Below are 9,326 nucleotides of genomic sequence, written 5' to 3' on the forward strand. Positions count from 1 at the left end.
GTATGAGCGTGACGCGGTTATGATCAACGCCGTAAGGAACATAGGCTTTTATGGCCAATATTGTTAAAAAATAATTTAATTTAATTCTATTTTCTTAGTTTCTTAAAAAATCCTAATGTTTTCAAAAGTTCTAAATATTTTATTTAGATTGAAGACTTTACGCCTGTAAAGGTATAAAAGCAGAAGTGGCCATATGAGCCTATGTTCCTTACGGCGCGGCCGTAATGAATAAATTCGATATGTTTCCTTGTAAGCTGAATTAGAATCATATTTAAGAAAATAGTTTCCTGAGAAGGGGATGAAATCGTGTGAATTTAAGAGAATTTAAATTTACTACCTGTTTTATATAACCATTATTGCAAATGTAAGTACGAAAATATTTCTTAAAGCAATGTTTTATACTATTGTATTTACTGACTTTATTAAATATATTTATATAAACATATTAGATATTAAAGAAATAAAAGTGTTTCAAGTCTTCTTTTCCCTTTTTCATTCTGATTTGTCATCTTTTTACGTATTCGTGTCTTTCTCATAATAACTTCCATCAATTTTTTCAACTGCATTTTGACATTTCGGCCACATAAATCTATAACAGGCAGTCCATGGTTTCGACTGCCACACATATTACGTGATTATTTGAATAACACCGAAAAAAACGAAATTACCTGATGTATCGCTACTCGTTCCTTCACCACAAATCTTACTATCTCGTTGACTTTACACTGCGTCTGTACATACATATGCATACGTCTATGTGTGGAAACTCTGTCTATATGTATACGTCTTGGCAGCTTCGGATGATTAACAGGACTTACTGTGGACTAACAATAAGAGTAAATAGAATGACTGTTATGCCTTTCCCGTCAGAGCAAATTCAAGTCATATTTTGAATTTCGTAAGAGATAGCAAAAGACTATTGAGGATAAAGTTGAATAGTATAATATCTATTTATCTATAACTTTATTTTTTCAAGAATGCTACGATGCACTTAAAAATACAAATGCACTTTTTTTAATGGAATTGTATATTTTTTTGCTTTTCTAATATAATCTCTAAGTATAATTCTTTCCCTGAATTTATTTTTTTCGCTGAATTCATAAATATGCAGAACATGCCTCGGTGATTGACATTGACAATCTTGTTCACTGCTTCAGTGTAGCACGGCAACTTCTAAAATCAAGCTCAAACATGTGAGCAAATTTGTAAAGCTGTATCAGCTCTTGGATAGGCGAAATAGGTGTTAAAGGACAAAAGAACTTTTTCAGTTAATCATTTTAGTAACCACTCACAGAAAAATTCATTGTTGAGGTGTTAAAATTAAATTTTTTTAAAATGTGTTAAATCATGCTAAAGACATGAGTAGTAATGGTCTCTATTTTCTGTATAAAACGTATTTAACTCATCCTTTACTTTCTATATAAAAAATGCTAGTTTTCCACTTCCTATACAAAAAATGTTTAATTTGTCTTGCACTTCCTACATAAAAAATGTTTAAGTAGTCTTCGCTCTAAAGAATGTGTACTTATTCTTCCACTTCCTATATAGAAAATATTAACTGGTCCAAATTAAAAAATAGTTACCTGATATTTGTGTAAATTATTAAACTAAAACAACAATCAAGAACCACTACTCACAGGAATCACTAAAGTTGTAGTCAAGGCAGGTATCAAATGACACGGAATGAGGTGAGGCTGTACGGATATCTCGTGCCGTGGAAACTTTTTTCTAGAGAGGTCACACGAAGCATTTGTCCTCAAACTTTGCCCCGTGTCGATCCTGATAAAAAGTCTGAACACACTTCGCTTATAGCAAAGCCTGGTTGCTCACTAAACGTTGAATGTCGTGAGAAACGATATCGCAGTTTTTTTATCTCGAGAAAACCGCCGCTCGTATAAAGAAAAAGGTACAGTTGGAAAAGAGATATTCTGATTAGAGAATTTCATAAAAAAAGGGATTATTTTATTATCGCTTTTGACGTCACTTTGTTGAATGTATTTAATTCTTTAGTATACTCATGTCAATCTTTTTTGAATTGCGTATTTACTTATGGTATGTTATAATTGCATTCATAGTTTTTATGTCTACAAAAATCGGTGATGAGTTTCATGGAATAATACTACTGTATTAAAAGTGCAAATGAATACTTGATAATAAATATTTGAAAAAATAATACTTTATATCGAGTAAAATATTCGTAAAGTTTATGTATTGTATAGGCTGCCTCATAACTAGTGTAACTCCCGGAAATGGGTGGTAGAGAATATCATTCTAAACAATGTTTATTTAACATTGAAATATTACTACAAATAAATTTGTGAACTAACCATTTTTAAGAATATTAACTTCTCACTTACAAGTAAACCTACCCAAGTGTCACTCTCCGATTTTTATGAAATTTGGATATGTTATAGTACATGGAAAATTAGGGGACACGTATTTTTTTTATCTGCGGTAAAATATATTTAGGGTATGAAACAATCTCCCAAAGTGTGAGGGTAAAATGGAAAAATTGCGATATTTTCGAGATCAGTAAAGCAATTTTGATGATTTTTGGTATGAAAGTATCTTCCGATAGAAGACAAAAATTGGCCTAGGTATATTGGAAGGGGAGTGAAAATTAGGGGGTGAAGTACCCTAAAGCGACTAATTTCTTGCTGCAAAAAAATCAGTTTTGATCTGATCGAAATAAAATCTATTAAAACTTCAAGAGGAAAGTTAATTAGGGAACACGAATTTTTTTTTTTACATAAATATTTGGGACGTAAATAACTCCTAAATTACCGCGCTCGTTTGGTACTACGCATGAAACGCCTTGCAAAACTGTATCTCTTAACTGTTCGATCTTTTTAATATATCGGTTTTTTACATTACTGAATGGAAATCTGAAATCAAAGTTCAATATAACGGATCCATTATGGCGGACGAAAACTCGAAAACCTACTTAAATAGACTGTATCTGTGACATGCGATTTTCAAAATATAATACAATTTCTGACATCCATTGTTAGGTGTGTAAGGTGAATCAAGCGTGTTAAGAACATATTTTGGGGGGTTCTTTTATACCCTAAATATGTTTTACCGCAGATAAAAAAAAATACATGCCCCCTAATTTTCCATGTACTATAACATATCCAAATTTCATACAAATCGGAGAGTGACACTTGGGTAGGTTTACTTGTAAGACATATGATTTTTATTTGATTATAAAGTTAGCATTACATAATAAATATTAAATTTCCCCTTTTGATGTTTTATGGAAAATCTCTTATACAACAGAGCTAGGAATCCAAATATATTTTCAATAACATCACATTGAAACCATTTACACTTAATTTGCTTATTATAAATTTAAAATTTAAATTGTTTAATATTAGTATCAGACTGTTGAATTATTAGAAACTTAAAAACAGACATGAAATTAGTTTAAATAATGAAGGTTATACAATACTACATAACAAAAATAGTGGCCTAACTTAAAAAGTCTTTTTAAAAATGAATTTAGTCATCAAATTATTATGCATGAATGAGAATGTTTTAATGACTTCAAATAATAGAATTTCTACTACACAATATTATAGTATTATTTTTAAAAATCGAGATATATTTTTGAATATTAAAAAATTGAGTCATTACACTTTTCAACATGTATCGATTTTATTACGTAAACGAAATCCTTACTTGGAAAGTGGGGCATGTTCATTTTTTAAAAAAATGAAAATAATTAATAAAATATAATAGATAAAATATAATGTGATATCCACAATAAACAAAGCACAAATATACAAAGAGTTTGTCTATTAATGTTAACCTTTTTTTTAAATTTATTGAAATGCACGCCCTTAAATATCTCACAATAACAAAAAAATAAAATTGTTCCAGTTTCAAAATAAATAATAAAAGTTAGGTTAACCTAACTAACAATAAAGATTGTAACCAACGATAAAGGTGCAACCAACAATAAAGGTTGGTTATCAAATAATTTTAAATCAGCGAAAAAAAGAATATTAAATCAATTCGAATAATGGAAGTTTTGCTATACATTAGATCTAATAATGTTTTACTATTCGATAAGACAAGCTTATTCTGAACAGCAAAAAATTACAACTTGCTACAGTTCATTTTTCATCGGGACCCATGAATGTGCACGAACGTGTCAAATCATTTGTAACCGGTTTCGTGGCAAACGCGATTAACTTGTAAAATAAAGACTTTGCACGCCTGTCAGAGTGCACGGTTTCGTGTCGGTTCAGTTCTTTGCTTGCACTACTTCGATCTTCCTCTCATCGTGTTTCATTTCTTTCTCTTTCTTTCTTCTGTCTGCCTTCTTCACGCCCCTTCGTTTCCTACGGTTCACCCTAGATCCCGTTTGCTCTGTTATCGTGCACTTGTTGCTTCGTCACGAAAGCAAACTGTCCGAAATTTTAGCCTCAACGAAAGATGTACATTTTAATAACAAGGGATTTGAACCAAACTTTTAAATTGTCGAAATTTGAATTCGAAACTTTATAAAATTTCGAAGCTTTCGAACTCTCAAAATTTAAATTAGTAATTCAGATTTGCAGGAAAAATATCCCACTTTAAGAACTGTGTTTAGAAAAACTTTTCAAATTCATGCGCATTCGCTTTGCAATTCTATGTATAATCACGATTGAGTATCAACCTGTTTATGTCTTCGAAAACAAAAAATATCACACATTGAATATTCAGATACATTGTCAATGATTCTTTATTAATTGATTGTGTACGTTTTTGTTAGAAAAATAGAAACCGACAAATAGTCAAAGCAAACCATGTGCCTTTCAGTCCATTTGCCATACCTAAGGGAATCTTGTACTGGTTTTTGCCGTGAGAAGCCGAAATTGAGAAACCTGAAATAAAGACATTTATTTCGAAATAACGAGATAAGGACGAAATAAAGACATTTTAAACGCGCCCACGAAATTCATACGATGGAACCTAACACCTTTATCGAACAATTTTAATTAGCTTATATTTCCTTATGTAACTTTCAAGAGTTTCAAATGACGAAAAAAGTGCAGTTTTGAATTCTTGAAACTCAAAACATTCTTATCTGGAAATGCTACATTGTTTCTATGGATGGTACTGTTTGCAACATTTACTTTGCAATTATCTCACAATTCAACCAATGACATTGTCGAGTTAGAAGATAATTGTAGAATTTTACTTTCATGTCGAGAAGACATTTTTGAAGGCAACCTGAACTTTTTCCCATCATTACGTCTTTCATTAACATAATCGACAACAGGTCTTGAACAATCCACTTGTTTCGCAGTATAACCTTTGCTTTTATTGCATGAAACATCGATCATGGCTTTTCCTCTCTCTGAAAATTTTTTCCACTTTCTTAGTTTTAGCTTTATAAAGAAATCTAACGAATATAAAATGAAACAAATGAAAATAACATAATCGATTTATTCATGTATGAAACTTAACTTAATAATTACGTTAATACATTAATTTCCTTTCTTACAATTTATTCTTTACACTCGACGAATTAATATTTGAGAAATACTGCAAAGCAGCTAATGTAAACATCTCTATTACATCGCATTAGATGTCAGACCACGTGGCGCAGTTTATAGTAAAAATGATTTAACTTTAAACTTTAGAAACAAAAAACCAGTCACATATCGTATGAGTACAAAACATAGATACAAAAAATATGGGATCGTCTCCACAAATAAAAATTATTTCATAATTGTTATCTACTAAGATTTGCGGCACTAAATAAAAGTACAGGTAAGACGAATTGCTTCGTTCAACAGCGGAAACATTCAGCGGATTCAGATCATTTTTGGTTATCGTTAATAATGAGAAAATTAATAAGTAGATGGCTGATAGGGAATCTGAAACGTGAGTAATAATTCACCCTGTGCAAAGCGGAAAAGGAACGTAGATCGGAAAGGGGCACAGAGGTGAGCTATATTGAATGCGTGTACTAACTACCTGGACTACGTGATGAAGCATTCCATTGCACATGACTTAACATCATGGCGATCGTCGACAGTTTCATAGAGAGAATTTCATAGCTCTCCATTAGCTCCTTTGCCAGCATCATAATGGGTCTTTAATTACAGAGACGCAAATGCAGTTAGCTACCGTGTCCCTGGAGGCTACTACACGAGATTTGATACGACCACGATGGTGCTGAACGACCACCCTTCGTTATCGATCATTTTTGATCGGTTGTCAAAGACAATAGATTTTCTCGATATTTTTATTAATTTCATTGACCACTGCAAAACTAACATGTTATCAGGTATGTCATTTAATATTTGTCTGAAACAACCGATAATGCACAATGTGTATCAGTTAGCATTCTTTCAAAACACTCTGCAACACACAAGGCATATTGTTAAACATGTATATAATAATAAAATTCTGTATTAGGTGTATTGTCAGGAAATTGTTGTTGGTTAATATTGAAAAGTTGAGATATAGCATTCTATTAATGTGGGTACAGTAACAAAGAAAGCAGAAAATAAAATTAATTTTTAACCGACTTCGAAAAAGGAGGAGGTTACTCAATTCGATCAGTATAATTTTTTTTTTTTCTATGTGTGCCCGCCGATTACGCCTAGCTGGATGGACCGATCGGAACAAAACCTTTTGCATCTGGTAGGTTCTGACTCCCCATTGGTACCATTATCAAAAATTTTTCATTTTTTAATTGCAAAGTATTGTTATTGCAAAAAAAACCGGCAACTTTTGAAATAAACTTTTCTCGATTTTAGTGCGCTTTTAATATGTTATCACGGACATGATTCTGAACAATTTTGTTCCTATACAAATTTCGCGGAAAGCTTTTGTTTTCAAGATATTAGCGAAAAATTGTTATTAACTTTTGAAATCAACTTCGAACGATTTTAATGTCCTTCGAATATGTTGTTAGGGGCATGGTTCTGGACAACTTTTTCCTCTTGCATAATTGACGGAAAGCTTTTGTTTTCGAGATATTAGCGAAAAACCATTGTTATTAATATTAGTGGAACGCCCCGTGCTATGCACGGGAAAGACAAGAAAGGGCGATTACAATGCACTGTATCAAAACACTAATTTACCGCTCTGACACGCGACTTATACAGCAAGATGAGTTCACGTTAACGTTGGTGTATTATTCTCATTGCTTGGTACAGTCTCCGTATCGTTCTAAAAATGCATCTACTTGATTTGTTAGAAAATTTGTTGCGCAGGATCTGCTATTATTTTACGGATACTTTGAGCCTTGCGCAGTTCTAGACCGTAAGAGATACACATGCGCAGTAAATTTTTGCAAAAAAAGTTAACAAAGAACGAAGAGATGAAGCACCCTGAATCATGATGTAATTAGATTGTACTTGTCCCTCAAAGAGTGTCTCTTATTTTTTTTTCTATGTCTCTATATTCGCCGGTTTTTCCTAGGTGGGTGGTCCGATCGGATTGGTACCATTACCAAAAATTTTTTCATTTTTTAGTTGCAAACAAAATTGAAAAACGAATATCCATGTTGTCCTTTACTTAATTATGACAAAAAAAAGCCCGGAAGAACTGTCTCACAGTATCCTATATAATTCTCCCCATTCCACTAAAAAGCGTGAAATAAAATAATTTTAAGAAAAAAAATACGCCGACTTCGAAATGCACTAAAAAGTATAAAATAATTTCTATTTCGTAATGAAGTAATTTCTATTTCATTCAATCATACAATTACGTAACAGATATGAATGAAATCTATTCACTCGTTAGGTAGTATATTAAATACATTTCAACCTTTTCGGAGGCGGCGCAAAATTAAAAATACCTCACTAAGCGTTGCTGCCAATAACCAGTTGATTGTGGTATGGCGTATTGGAAATTAATAAATCCTGAGAAAGAATACGAACCATTATAGATATATCTGGTAATATACGTAAATGTAACGACTGCATCTTCATTTCGCAACGTTTCTGATATAAATGAAATTGAATCGACTTCGCTCGCATGTGGAAGCCATGGATCTAAGAACCTATAAACGGAGCCCACGACGCGGGAATTACCAAATTTGCGGCAGATGGGTTCTATCTTTATAGTATATGCGGCGATCGAGTCTTTCCGTCGCATACTCTATGAATCTAAATTTCGAAGTCGGTGTATTTTTTTTCTTAAAATTATTTTATAAATTCTACTAATCTCTGTTTGTGATTACGTTTGGCCATTGGTTTCTAATAAAATGCGTCAGATGAGTCAATTTTTGTTCATTTTAATTTCAATGCTTCTATCTAATCGCATTATTATATTACAATAAAAGACAGTATTTTTATATGATTTTCTATATTGTTTTATATTGTCTTTATCCGGATTTATTATTAATTATTATTCATTTTTTTTTTTTTTTTTTTTTCATAGCTATAATGCAGCTACGCGTAAGATAGTCCATTTCCTCTTTAGTATTTGTCTTTAACATTAGGTTTTAGCCGTTCGATAAAATGTTACTGTTACATTAAAAATAAAGTACAATAAATAAATAAAGATGAAATATTAATTACTTTATATTACTATTTTTCATCTTGACAAAAGTTAACGTACATCTTATTAGCAGCATCAATTTCTATAAAACACGCTGCAATTTAAACTAGGTTCTGCAAACCTAATGTTAACCGCAATTGGTTTCAAACTATATTCTTTTAATATTTATAATTTTTGTGTATAAATAAAATGATAATAGTAGATTCCTGAAATGTTTTATACTTCGTATGTAAAAAACTAATTTAGCATATTTTTGAGAACATTTTCTAAGGGAAAAACACTTTTAACTGATGATTTAGTTGATAATACTGTATTTCCTAAATTAAATTCGTAAGAAAATTATACAAGTTCTGTAAAATCTTTACGTATTTAAATTTGTATATAATTTATTTAAAATAATAAAGTCAGAAGGAACTTTTTGTCCATATTTAGAAATTTTATTTTATCATCATATATTGCTTTTCTGTAGTACATCTATAAGTCGAATCATTTTTATTCGATTTCAAAAGAAAGATTACTCAATTTGATAAGAACCTATCTGTCTTATGTTCATTCGACGATCATTCTACATAAAATGGATGAACCAATAGAATTATTTTTTAAGCTGACTTAATCGTTACAGTGAAAACACCATTTCAGTTGTCGTTGCACACCCGCATAAATATAAATGAAATAAAAATTATTCGTTAGTGTACTTAAAAATCGATCAGATATTTTATTAATTTTTTGTTGGTTTTAATTTGTTATTTATGTTCACAATTCATTTTTTATATGATAAACATTAAACCGATTCGTTATAAATGACAATAGAACCATAA

This window comes from Megachile rotundata, chromosome 4 (genome assembly GCF_050947335.1).
Source record: "Megachile rotundata isolate GNS110a chromosome 4, iyMegRotu1, whole genome shotgun sequence".
NCBI classification, from domain to species: domain Eukaryota; kingdom Metazoa; phylum Arthropoda; class Insecta; order Hymenoptera; family Megachilidae; genus Megachile; species Megachile rotundata.